The 14,622-nt window shown below is 42.1% G+C and overlaps 1 long non-coding RNA gene across 1 annotated transcript; it reads right to left on the reverse strand.

Annotated features, from left to right (window-relative positions):
• Window positions 1-8,193: 8,193 nt before the first annotated feature.
• LOC129768007 (uncharacterized) lies at window positions 8,194-14,622 on the reverse strand. Its single transcript, XR_008741613.1, has 5 exons — window positions 14,487-14,622; window positions 14,317-14,429; window positions 13,843-14,251; window positions 8,521-8,779; window positions 8,194-8,461 (listed from the first exon to the last, which is right to left on the reverse strand). It is a non-coding gene; the product is annotated as an uncharacterized LOC129768007 (long non-coding RNA).

The following is a 14,622-nucleotide window of genomic DNA, read 5'->3' on the forward strand; positions in this document are numbered from 1 at the left end:
GGCGGCCGAAACTATATAACGCCGGCTAGGTGGACTGGTACACAGGTACTAACGCGCTCGACCTAGCTACCCTTGCGGGGAACTCCAGATCAACACGAGCGGGAACTCCAGATCAAGGTTCGAGCGGGATTTTGCCTTTCCCTTCACTTTTCCTCCTTTGCCATATCCAACCATGGCTGCTTGTGTTGGTTTGTTGATGTGAGGTGATGCGAAACGATGTGGTGTACGGTTCGGATGAGAATGATCGTTACGGCAGCGGAGAGGGGATTTTTAAGCTGACTGGCTGGCTCGAGAATTACGCATGTGTGAGACTGCGACCAATGTTTCCCTCATTTTTTTCTTTTTCCTTTCCAATCGTGCTTCATTCTATTTCGCTGCTGCTCTGGTTGCCCGTTTTGGTCGGTACGATTTGAGGAGCACAAAATGGACCAATCAAAAATGGGCACATAGTGTATTTGGACAATGCTTGATATTTCACAATTATTCAATTATTTATCTCAAGAAAAATGAAATGTTATTCGTTATGATAGATGCGTAGATATATTTCCTATCAATTGATGCAAAAACCTTTGCGATCTATTGAGAAATGCTCGAGTTATAAGCGTTCCAAATCTTGCATTTTTTCCTACTTGTTCAGTGCCTAGATTTCCATTTCACCCCCTATAGCTTCCGTTTAGACGTAGTCCTACGTCAAAATTGAAGAGGAATAATAAGTGTTTTTTGGGTCGTATAGAATCGATAGTAATGGTATTATATGTATCAATAAATTCAATTTATCTTCAATTTTCACAGTACGAGAGACAAATTGCAAGTAGTTTGTTTTTTTTTCGTTGTGAAAGCGGTAGTGAGTCTGTTATTCCTCAATTGGACGAATAAGCACACCGAAATTATTTTCATTTCATGAAATCTATTTATTTTCTCTAAAATGTATCTATCACATGGATCTTGTGTTTCATCTATCTATCCGCGAGTCATCGTCACCGAACTGCATATCCATTTCAGAAGCCGTGGTATATGCCCGAGCCGGAGCCAGAGCAACAATTTAACACTGAGAGTGCAGAGAGCAGCAGCAACTACGACCAAAACAAACAAAAATGCTAAACTTTACAGGATGCAATCAACTGTTTCACCAAATCTAAATCAAATACCTGCAAATTCGGCAGAATGTCCTGATACACTAACAACAGGCCAGGTTAAATCAGATCTATAGATACGGTACTGACTGCAGCAAAACAAATATCTGACCTCTCTGAGCGAAACAAATAAAATTCTGGGATGCCAGATGTTTTTTCTCAAATATATGCGATAAAAATTTGAAATATTTGTAAATATGTGCTAATGTCTGACATACTGACCAGCTTCGTTTATCATATGGAATCAATAATGTTTTGTCACTATTTTAAATAGCCTGCAGCAGGAATAAAAGGTTGTGATAAAAGTTAAATGTCTGCAAATTCGTGAACACATGTGCGAATGTGGCATCTTTGATCAGATTTGGCAACCAGCAGAATGAACGCCTTGTCACTTGCTGTTCATCCTCTCACATACATCAAATGAACCTCTCACGGCATCCGAAACGACTGTAGGAATAGAGCGAGGAGAGTTGCGTGATGGTGATGTGACAATTGTCATCTCACCTCACACGCCGCGTAGAATCAGGCCGATTAATTTTTTTTTAGTTGCTGAATGAAACATTATCTTTTTTTTTAAAAACAGGAAGTGGGTTATATCTATGGTATAACCGCAAGGGTGACGTAGGACTATCGTTGATTTACAGATCATTTGTTTGAAGTTGAATCTAAATCCATTCTGAATGAATGAATAAATGAATATTTGGGGGACTTCGAAAACGAGAGCGTTACGTTGGAGGCACAAGGTTTTATGCATCCAATATAGGATACGAAAAACCTTGTTCTGAAGAATAATCTTCAGAAGTTAACCTGCTAACTGTACTTGATTGACAAATCACAAACCCAAATGTATTATATGGATATTTTATGGATAGAAAACATTAAAATAAACTCTTTCGCTTGAATGTAATTTTCAATTCCAAGGGGAACTGGCAGATTATTTTCCAGCAACGATTAGATATTTCCACATTTTCCTCGATACTGGAAGCCCACCAGTGGTTAATACTAACTCGATAACCACCTGTTAATAGTACTTGATTGAAAAATATTTGGTCACACTGTTACATGGATAGAAAACATTCAATTAAACTCTTTCACATGAATATATTTTGAAAATTCCCAGAGGAACTGGCAGATTATTTTCAGTAACGATTAGTTATTTCCACATTTTCCTCGATACTGGAAGCCCACCAGTGTTTAATACCAACTCGATAACCACCTGTTAATAGCACTTGATTGAAACATATTTGGTCACAGTGTTACATGGATACAAAACATTCAATTAAACTCTTTCACATGAATATATTTTGAAAATTCCCAAAGGAACTGGCAGATTATTTTCCAGCAATGATTAGATCTTTCCGGAACTTTCTCGATGCTGAATGGCATCCTAACGGAAAGAGTTCTGCGCGTGTATGTGTCGATCCTTCGCCGTCCACCTCCTCCAGCACGTTAGGCAACGATGTTGTCTTGTCGATGTCCTCACGAAAAATGAATGTGTCTCACCACCAGAATATCGCTTAAGTATGCTTTTTGTGTGTGATTGAATCGAGAGAAGGTGTGGTTTACGATGGCAATTTGGAAGGCAAACTAGAGGGGAATGAACTCTCTGAGCTCGGAACTTTCGGCGACTGAGCAATAATCGATTGCGGGCGTATACAATATTGGATACGGAAATATCCTACTGATGGGGAAGAATAATCTTCTGAAGCTATCTTGTTAATTGCGATTGATTGAAAAACCACAAAACCAAATGTATTTGATCACAGTGTTACATGGAAAGAAAACATTCAAATAAACTCTTTAACATGAATATATTTTGAAAATTCCCAAAGGAACTGGCAGATTATTTTCAGTAACGATTAGATATTTCCACATTTTCCTCGATACTGGAAGCCCACCAGTGGTTAATGCCAACTCGATAACCACCTGTTAATAGCCGCGCGTGTATGTGTGTGTAGCGATGTCTTCCCAGGGAACCGTTTGTGGCATCACTCTCCTCCTGATAGATTCCCTTCTGGCCTAGGGTGCAGAAACAGGCTCTTGGTGACACCGTTCATCCGCGCTTTCATGATAAATAAAGAGCTTCACCGCAACAGCGACAACATGCTCCAATCGCTGTTCAATTAGAACTGAGTGGATTTCCGAGCGCCGCTCGCTTATAAACCGATTGGTGATTTCAATAGCCTGTTTTGAAAGCAATTTTAAGACTATTGAAACAAGTTTTTGGATCAAAAAGTAACAAGTATATAACGCGTAGACATTTTATCTTTCGAATGAAGTGTTTATCATACCATTTCGTTCAGTTGTTTAGGAGCTATTAACGCTCAAAATCTCGGTCTCCGGCGTAACGCTTTCGTTTTCGAAACTTTGATTTTACACCCCGGTATAGAAATGAAAGACGTAGTCCTACGTCAAAAAAAGCAGCAGGTGCCGCTCACGCTGTGCAAGCTGCTCGCGTAGGTCAAGCAGCAGCAGCAGCAGTACCTAACATTAATCAAGAATTATCTCCAGTGGAGAGGATTTTGAAATCCTTACAGACTCCACAGATAATTAGGGATTTGCCATGCTTTGATGGCAACCCAGTTAAACTTCATAGCTTTATTAAAGCAATTGATAATCTTATTCCTCTACTTGAAGCCGCTAGGAATACCCCCGTGTATAGGGCCTGGATACAAGCAATAAGAGCCAAAATTCAAGGCGAAGCAGACAATGTACTCGAACTTTACGGGACAAATTTAGACTGGCCCGAAATAAAAAGTCACAGGACGGTTGTGTCCGAGACACGACCGCATAGTTGACGTAGGATTCCGTTAGGCTTCCTGTTGATTTTGGATATGTTTTAAGACTTACATCGTTAAACTCCTTGATAATGATTTGGTGGCCCTGAAAAGAGCCGGTTTGTTTGGTTGTTGGATATTGTTTGTTCACTCCACCAGTGTTTACCGAGTGATGATGACAGAAGGATGATAAACAGTCGTTAGATGGTGCGTATCAGATAAAAGGTACCGAAGTGGAACGAGATATGATGAAAACCGTTCTCTGTGATCCTAGACGAGATACCTCCTTCGTTATGTATGGAAGAAATAAAGAAAAAAAAACTCTTCAATGTAATATAAAATAATTACCAATACCGAACACAATTATTGACTATTCTCATCAGTATAAAAATGTTACTTTAATATAGAGAAAATATATTTGAAAAAGGTAATTTTCTTTTATAATTTTTACTTTCTGAGTATTTATCCAATCCAATGCGGATTTTAATTGGACTAACAGCACTATGGGAAATCACTTTTTCTAATATTTCTTCACTTTTCCAATTTTATCGCCGTATAAACTTTCCTTGGGTGAAAATGAACACAACATAACAGACAGCTTGAACTAAACGACCCGTTCTCGAGTGGGAACACACCTTGGTTTGAATTTATGAAAATTGAAATAAATCGTTCCACATATCAAGACATTTTTAATACAACTGCTATCATATACAATTTTATACTTACACTTGTGCTAAATTTTTCAAAATACACGATCGGTCATTGATATGAAATTTCACGAAGCAAGCATCATTAAAGCTCCAAATTTAAATTTTATTCGTTAGAATTAATCGTATCACTCACCTTACTTGCAATATAAAAATACCCCCGACTTACATATAATTACAATGCAGATATTCTCCGGGCACCTTGATTTTGATGTCTCTGTTAGTGAACACATTTCGGTAGGAACAAAAGTTCCCCCTACTTTCATGTATTTGCAATGCTGATTTCCCCCAGGCAGCTTGGTTTTGATGTCTCTGTTAGGAAACCGCCGCATGTGTCGTCAATTTCGACTAATCAGAAGTGGGTATTTCCGTTAGGATAGGGGTTGAGATTTTTAAATTTTTCTATAGTTAGTTTCATGACATATATTATATTCTTCAATATAAAAAAGACGGGTGGGTAATGTCGGGGACATAACCGGAGTGACGTAGGACTATGCAAAGGGGACAGCTTTTGTTAAATATATATTTTAAATATATTGTTTTATTTTCTTCACCTACGTGAATACCTACCTATCTACCTGAAAAATGGATTAGTTTACTGTTTACTCTTTATGAATATGTTAATGGTTCTGAAAAGAACCTTTGATGTTGTGTTTTTATTATCACTCGATATTCCCATCTTGTTCGGCTAAACCTTCCTGTTTAGCGATTTGTTGTCACTCGCCACAGCTTTCACAGTTGGAAAATTTCTCCCCATCCAGCTTGTGACATATTTTACAGTAAATTACATTCAATGGCACGTCGCATTACCACCACTCAGTGCCGGATTGGAGGTAATTTTAACCTGTAATTGAACATTTGCGATGACAGTGGTACAGTGTCGACTTTCAATGTGGGATCATAATTTGGATCTCTATGTTTACAAAAATGTCCAACTAAATAAGTCACATTACATGTCCGTCCAATTAGCTAAATGTCGAACTAATTGTAGATTACTGTACTTTCAATCTGGAAACAATTTAAGAATTGGTGGAAATTGAATAATCAGGAAAGTCCCCAACTATCAATAAGCTCAGAACAACTGCCAAATTCACATACTCATCAAATCCTGGCAAACAAATTATGAAAACATCAATTTGTGTTTTATTATTATTTTGGATAATGTTTTAGAAAGCATTGAACTTTATTTCCTAAACTCTTTTTTGGAAGGTTTAATGACCCTGAAAAGCGCCTTGTTTTATGGAATGGTTCCAATTTAGAAAACTTAGTACTCGTGGTTTTGAAAAAAACCATTTCGAACGCCCTCGATGCCGCCTTGTTCTGGATTTGCCACCAAAGCAGTTTGTATAAAGAACAAACTTTTTTCTTCTGCTACCTGATGCCGTTTTGCGATTGCGTTTGCCACTCGCCATTCGCTGCAACTGCCTGTTGTCTTGATGTCCGCCGAACCGAATGTGTTATGTTCCGAATGCAGGTTTTCTTATCGTCGCGAGCAGCTTTGCCAGCCAACTCGATCACTCCGGCGGCCGAAACTATATAACGCCGGCTAGGTGGACTGGTACACAGGTACCAACGCGCTCGACCTAGCTACCTTTTCCGGTGCAATTGGCGGATACACCTACGGGAAATTGCAGACCACCACGGTTCGAGCGGGATTTTGCCTTTCCCTTCACTTTTCCTCCTTTGCCATATCCAACCATGGCTGCTTGTGTTGGTTTGTTGATGTGAGGTGATGCGAAACGATGTGGTGTACGGTTCGGATGAGAATGATCGTTACGGCAGCGGAGAGGGGATTTTTAAGCTGACTGGCTGGCTCGAGAATTACGCATGTGTGAGACTGCGACCAATGTTTCCCTCATTTTTTTCTTTTTCCTTTCCAATCGTGCTTCATTCTATTTCGCTGCTGCTCTGGTTGCCCGTTTTGGTCGGTACGATTTGAGGAGCACAAAATGGACCAATCAAAAATGGGCACATAGTGTATTTGGACAATGCTTGATATTTCACAATTATTCAATTATTTATCTCAAGAAAAATGAAATGTTATTCGTTATGATAGATGCGTAGATATATTTCCTATCAATTGATGCAAACACCTTTGCGATCTATTGAGAAATGCTCGAGTTATAAGCGTTCCAAATCTTGCATTTTTTCCTACTTGTTCAGTGCCTAGATTTCCATTTCACCCCCTATATCTTCCGGTTAGACGTAGTCCTACGTCAAAATTGTTATGGAGTGCCGAAATCGATTGACGCAAAAATTTCACCAATCCATCATGAAATGACTGAGCAATAATTGGACAATTTTCACGATGTGCTCGATTTTCGATTTTCAATTTGTACCCCAATATGTTCCCGAAAGACGTAATCCTACGTCAAAAACAACTTGATAACGCATTATAGCGACAGAAGGGACGAAGTGAGTCTTAGCAGAGACTTGTTCAAACTCTGCCAAACGACCACTGTCGAAACCTTCTACGGAGAAGTGTGCAACATTATCTCTCTTCTAATCAATCTGTTGAACTTGAGCACAAATAATGAAGAAGTTAAAGCAGCAAAAAGTGCGCTTTACCAAGAAATGGGATTGAAAGTGTTTTTAGCAGGTTTAAAAGAACCTCTAGGACCTATAATAAGGGCCCAATCCCCAAGTTCTTTAAAAGAGGCTCTAAGATTGTGTCTTGAGGAGAAGAATTACAACTACGTAAAGCACCCTTTTAAACAGCCACCAGTGGTTCCCCCGAGACCAATTGGTACACAAAACAGAATATTTCAACAACCCCAGCACGTCTACCAACCCCCATTAAGGAATTTTCCGCCACCCGGTCTAATGCCATCGACATCTCTACCGCCTCCAAGGCAATTACAACCTTACCGATGCTCTCAACCACTTCCAAGAAATTTACTTCCGCCCCGCCCAGATACTACATCTCAACCTCAACCAAAGCCGGAACCAATGGAGGTAGATCCCTCCTTACGTTCACGACAAATGAATTATATAAACCGACCAAGAACAAGTGCACAATTGCGTTATGGACCACCAAGGTTCCGCAATGAGGAATTGAGAAATACAGAACATAATGAATACGAACCATATTATTATGACCCTTATCATTATTATTATGACTATGAATCAATGTCTGATTATGATTATGAAATCTGTTGTCCAACTCCTTCACAGATAATCGTTCTTCTCGCGGTTCTCTATCATGCCAAAATTATATTGTAAATATTTTATTTACTTCAGATGCCGTATTATTGTGCAGTAAAAGGATGTGGAAACAAGGTTCTCATAACGAAAAATAACCCGGACATTGTTTACCACACTTTTCTCCGAGATGGAGATAAAAATCAAGGTATATGCTCACGTCATTTCCATAGCAGCAGCTACGATGACCGACATCAAATGCGCCATGAACTTAATGGTACGAGGAAATATAGGATGTTGAATTCCAAAGTTAAACCTTTTTTTATTAGGGCTGTGTGGTATACGTTGCAAATCGTGAATATTGTCACCGGATTAAGGGCATTGTAGTGATGTAGAACGTTGAACTTTTGACTAGTCTGAAATTGATCCACCGCCGCAACAATAAGAAATTTCTCACCGTGCAATTTTTCGGAATGACTGGTATACTCATCGGCAGTGCGGAAATACTCTCGGCATACAAAGCAGCAGCGCAAAGAGGGGTCCAAATTGTGTTTCAGCATACGTTCCACCGCAGTCACATAACGAATTTCCGATAGAAATCGATTCGCCACTACCATCTCTTTAATTTCCTTCAAAACTTTGTTGTTTTGTAAAATTGCATCCAGCATACGCAGGAATTTGTTTCGCTTTTTGGAAGTCAACTCTGAAAAATCAACAAATATAATCATTCTTTAGCGGAATAAATATATCAAACCGACCCACCAGCGTGATTGTAGGTTTCGCAACCGCTCCATGTTGAATTTAAAATGATTTGGTCGATTACCATTGGCATGCTGTTGGATTGGCTCATTACGTGTTATCAAATCGTGGTTCATCAGCACCCATTTTGACACGAGTGTTGCGGCGCAGTTTTATCTCTTCGCAGTTCATGTAGAGCCTCCATACCGATCGGTTGTTCTGCTAAGCTATTTTAAATCCAAAAGTGTACATCGTTTTTATTTCGAAGGTCGGGCTCAGCCACCTGAAATAGTCGAAGTTAGTGGTCTGCCACCCGGCGATATCATATGTTTAATCACCGCGCGACGTAAACAGAAAAAAATTATTGCTACCGTCTTACTTCATACACCGAGGTAACAGGTTCCAAGGACAAAAGAGAGCTACCTTAGCGTTTCGCGTCTCCATTAGATTTAAAAATTTGAAAAAAGTGTCACCAAGTGTCTCTATCAAGTATCGCTACTTACTATAATCCATTTGGCAGTAAGTGACGAACCCGAAAAAAATTGGTTAGTGTTGAAGCACATGGCATGTAGTAGCGGGGATGATCCCGGAGGATCAAGAAATGAATTCGGAGCTGTCACCACCCTTCTACCCACAGGGAAAAATGGAGCAAACCTGCCATGTAACCCGTTTATCATAGGAAAGAGCATCGAAGCATTCGCTGGAGCAGTAGAGAGTGCAAAAAGTGAGGCAAAATGCACCCGATATGTATTGAGAACGAGAAGTGCAAGCCAGGTTGAAACATTACTTCAAATGTCTCAACTTTTCGATGGAACCGAAGTATCGATCGTGTTACACCCAACACTGAACATCAGCCGCTGCGTTATATCTTCGTTCGATCTATTACCTTTGAGTGAGGAAGAGATCAAAGATGAATTAGAAGGTCAAGGTGTCATAAAAGCGAGGAGAATACTAAAGAGTAATAAAGAGAAAACCCCAGCTATTATCCTGACATTCAACAAATCCATTTATCCAGAGACAGTGAAAGTAGGAGTACTTCGCGTATGAACACGCCCCTATTACCCAAACCCAATGCTGTGTTTTAAGTGCTACGAATACGGCCACCCACGATTGAACTGCCCTCATGATAAAAAACGATGCTACAATTGCTCCAGCGAACATGAAGAGAGAGAAACATGCGAAGAACAACCATTCTGCCGGAACTGTAAAGGCAGCCACCGCCCTAGCAGCCGTCAATGTGAGATTTATAAAACCGAAGTCGCAGTGATCCGCACGAAAATAGACCACAATCTCTCGTACGCAGACGCGAGAAAACGTGTTGCGGCTGTAAATGGCAGTTATGCACAGGTAGCTGCTCAGCCTCGACTTGACCATGCCAGATTTAATGCTCTGGCAAACCAAGTGAAAGAGAAACAAGAGGAAATCTCTAAACTCGAAAAGGAATTAAAACAAAAACAAGCGGTAGAAGATAAAATGAACATCATCATTGAACAGAACAAGGAGAAGGACCACAAAATCAACGAGTTACTACAACTTATCCGAGACAGAGACACGAGAATTGAGAAACTAGAACAGCAAAGTCAAAAAATGATAAAATTCATCGATGCGTCGCTCCAAAGTAGATCACGGTCGAACTCGCAGACTAGTGAGCCAGAGCTCGAAGGAATCAGGAAGAAATCAAAACGAGGAACAATACAACACCCTTCTCATACGCAACAACAAACATCAGACATGTCACCACCTCCAAAAAAAGTATCCAACAACTCAAGAAGCCCAATCATGACCACACAAGCATCCAACCACATTGCAATGGAAGAAGTGAATCTAACCGATTCCAAAACCAGTCAAGAGCTGTTCAAATCTCCTAATCGACCCAATAATGGAAAGACGAAACAGCAATAACCTTACGCCAAAGCCCAAACCCCATACTACAACCAACACAAACATGCAACGTAATAACACAAGCAACCGGTTTGAGGGATGGGAATGTGGAGTACCACCGTCACTTCGTAGAGAAGCGCAGCAGGAAGGTGAAGCCATCCGGGACGTCCTGCTTCAACCCGTTGATGGTGAAACCACCTCTGCGGCCGGCAATCGAATATCGCAACATACAACATACGCACAGCAACTAACAATACCACAATCCAGTACAACCAAAGTAAATGTTTACCTAACGAATGAACCCAACGAATCAACAACAACAACTATCCCAACTCAGAAAGAAACATCGAGTGTAGTCAACATAACGCCCGTCCCCGCAGCATCCCTGTCCGGGGATGTTCCGACTTTTAACGATGAGCCTCCGGCTGTAGGTGCTGCGGGGAACCCGGGTTGCTTCCGGGTAAGTTCACCCCCATTCAATACCTCCATGAACACAACTGGTGGCCTTGTCCGTTTGTTTCCAGTACATCAAGCAGCAGCAGCAGTAAACGTCAGAGCAACAGAATCTATGCCAGCGGAGTCACCAATCCTAGTCGTTCATCCTAACGCCCCTTTTTGTTTGCACACGTCGACCCGATGTTGCAGAGAGGAAATCACAAGTGCAACGAGAAACGAAACACACGCAACACCCGCCCCCGCAGCATCCCTGTCCGGGGAAGTACCGTGTTCAAATGATGAGCCTCCGGCGGCAGGTGCTGCGGGGAACCCGGGTTATTCCCGGGTAAGTTCCTCTTGTTCATATAATTCGAACACGTCCACTGTCTCTGCTCACGTTTCCCCAGAGCATTCGTCAACATCGTCCAATACCAGCAGGACTGCAAACATCACGCTCGCCATTCAGTGGAACCTGAATGGCCTCCGTAATAACCTTGGGGACTTGCAGAACATCATTGCACGCACAGATCCGTTCTGCTTGGCCCTGCAAGAAACGCATATTCGTGGCGACACGAACCCGTCGAGTTGGTTCGGTAACCGCTATTCGTGGGAGGCGGCAATCGGGGAGAACATTTTCGAGTCTGTTGGTATTGCGGTCCGTTCTGATATCCCGTCCACTCCCATACTACTGGACACCGAACTGATTGCAGTTGCCAGGAAGATATTGGTCCCGGCAGTTATTACGGTTGTATCAATCTATGTACCGCAAAACCAGCCTAATTTCTGCGCCCTGCTTAACAATTTGATAGACCAGATTGACTCACAATTCTTACTTCTGGGTGACTTCAATGCACATCATACGCTCTGGGGATCTGCCAGAGACAGCCGAAGGGGGCTGGAAATCGCGGACATTGTAGAGAGTCGGAACGCGATAATTTTGAACGACGGCAACATCACTTTCTCACGGGGTCGATCAACATCAGTCATTGACCTCTCTATCTCCTCTCATCAAATAGTTGATTCACTTAGCTGGTCAACATTTCCAGATAAGTGCCACAGTGATCACTATCCCATAATTGTGGGTCACGGCCGTTGCCCCCCAGCCACTACCCGAAGACGAAGGTGGATATATGAAAAAGCCGACTGGAATGGCTATGAACGTGGAATAGAAAGCGAGTTGACCCTGAGTGTGATGGATCGAGGGATTTCATCTGACGAGTTCGAGAGTATCATCGTTCGCGTTGCGAACGACCATATTCCTCGCACAAGTGGTTCCCCTCCGAAGAGAGCTGTCCACTGGTGGTGCCCAGAGGTGGAAACATCCATCAAATCTCGTCGTAAGGCCCTTCGGGCTCTTCGCAGAATCCCAACGAATCATCGCGATTACACCGCGAAATTGGAAGACTTTCGCCGTGTGAGAAAATTGGCCAGGACGGCCATCGTAGTGGCAAAAAAGAATAGCTGGGAAGCATTTCTCGACGGAATTTCCCCAGATTCATCGACCACTGAACTCTGGAGACGAGTGAATGCACTATCCGGGAAAAGAAGAAGCACTGGCTTCACCATCGTGGATAACAATGTTGTCATCACAAACCCGATTGAGACCGCGAACCGGATGGGAGTATTTTTTGCCTCGCTATCCGCCGACACTGCTCTCCCTGTGCGCTTTCTTGAACGAAAACGAAGAATAGAACGACAATTTCCCATCGTCTTCCCGCCTGACTCTGCGCAGGTATACAACAGACCATTTGCTGGAGCTGAACTGCATTACGCCCTTTTGACGGCCAAAGGCAGTTCACCGGGAATGGACAACATCAGCTACCAACTCTTAAAACACCTTCCGATAGAAGGAAAGAGGGCTCTGCTGGACCTGTACAACCAAATTTGGAACAACGGTAGAATCCCGACAAAGTGGAAAACTGCATTAGTCATTCCCATTCCCAAGAAAACGCAGACGAGGTCTCCCAGGGATTTCCGCCCCATTAGTCTACTACCTTGCGTAGGAAAAATCATGGAGCGTATGGTGAACCGTCGACTGATGCAGTTCCTGGAAGACGGCAAATATTTGGACAACCGGCAGTTCGCTTTTCGTCAGGGTTTTGGTACTAGTGGTTATTTGGGTTCACTAGGCGATACTATATGGCGCGCCGTCGATTCAGGCAATCACGTCGACATAGGCATCCTCGATATTGCGAAGGCGTACAATTCCGTCTGGCGTGTGGGAGTCCTTCGTCAACTTCGTGATTGGGGCGTTGAAGGTAGGCTCGGTCTCTTCCTACAGGATTATCTAGCTGACCGCATGTTCAGAGTTGGGATTGGAGGATGCCAGTCGAACGAGTTTCTGGAGGTGAATGGTGTTCCTCAGGGCTCCGCGCTTGCTGTAACACTGTTCCTGGTTAGTGTCAATTCCGTATTTCAGTGTTTACCAAGAGTGTACGTCTTTGTGTATGCCGACGATATTGTCATCGTTGTGTCCGGAATGAATGTTCGTCCAGTCCGTAGGAAAATGCAAACAGCGATAAGCGCGATTGGACGCTGGGCTGAATCGGTTGGGTTCTCGATTGCTGCAGAAAAGTGTGCGATAACACACTGCTGCAACTCACACCATGTCGCCACAGGTGTTCCGGTGAAACTGGGAAGCATCAACATCCCGTTCAGACGTGAACCAAAAGTGCTTGGTGTGACCATCGACAGGAAATTCTCTTTCATATCGCACTTTCGCAGGATTAAACGAGAATGCGAAAGTTTCTTAAGACTGTTACGTACCATCAGCTCGCGTCATCAAAAGTGGAACAGACATACCGGGCTAAATATTAGCAGAGCTCTTATCAATAGTCGCAAATTCTACGGGGTGGAAGCAACGTGCACTCTTCCGTAGCACCCCTGATCGGAGAGGTCCCGACTTCAGCTGATGAGCCTCCGGCGGCAGGTGCTGCGGGAAGCCTGGGGCAGCCCGGGTGAATACGATCTTAATCCTTTTTATGCATACGCATACTGTTCCTTTGCGATTTTTTCAGAATTATCACATACCAATGACACAAATGCCACACACTTTAGTGTATCCGGCGTACTGCAATTTACAATCTGCCACGGCTACGAGGAAGAAAAGAAACGGACGAGATAATCTGCGCAGTAAGCATGCTACACATCTGGAGCGGTTGCGTTCACTACAGAAGTTTAAAGTTGTTCAATGTTTCGTTTATTTTTCACCACGTCATGTAATAACATTGTATACATTTGTAATATCAATATTTTTCGATAGACGGCGAATGACCTGAAAGGTTAAAGCCGACTGAAATAAATCAAATAATCAATCAATCAATCAATTTTATCTCTTCGAAAAGTTTCTCGCGTAGTTTCCGTTTGATGATGCCTCCGTCCTTGATCAGATTGTGCCGATAAATTCGTACCACGTACGATTCTATTTCATGCTTTTGCCCTGATGATAGAACAAACATATATATAACATAACACTTTTTTTAAATGCTCAATAAAACCACGTACGATTAAAACGCTGCTTGCTTGGAAAGAAAAGCATTGATTGCGCGGCTAGAAGGTAAAATATACTCAAAACATCCTTCTGCACTGTTCTTAATTCGACCGCTGATTGTAGATATCTGAAAAAGTAGAAGCATTTATGAGAAATTGTTATACGAAAAAATCCAGAAAATTACCTGCCTACAGTAAAGCGCGAGCAGCTATTTTGCCAACGAATGCATTTGTCACCAAAAGATATGATTTGTTTTCTGACGAGCAATGGACGAACAGCAATTGAACAGCAATTTTGACATTGCGGTCCACCTATAGTAT

This window comes from Toxorhynchites rutilus, chromosome 2 (assembly GCF_029784135.1).
Source record: "Toxorhynchites rutilus septentrionalis strain SRP chromosome 2, ASM2978413v1, whole genome shotgun sequence".
Lineage (NCBI taxonomy): Eukaryota > Metazoa > Arthropoda > Insecta > Diptera > Culicidae > Toxorhynchites > Toxorhynchites rutilus.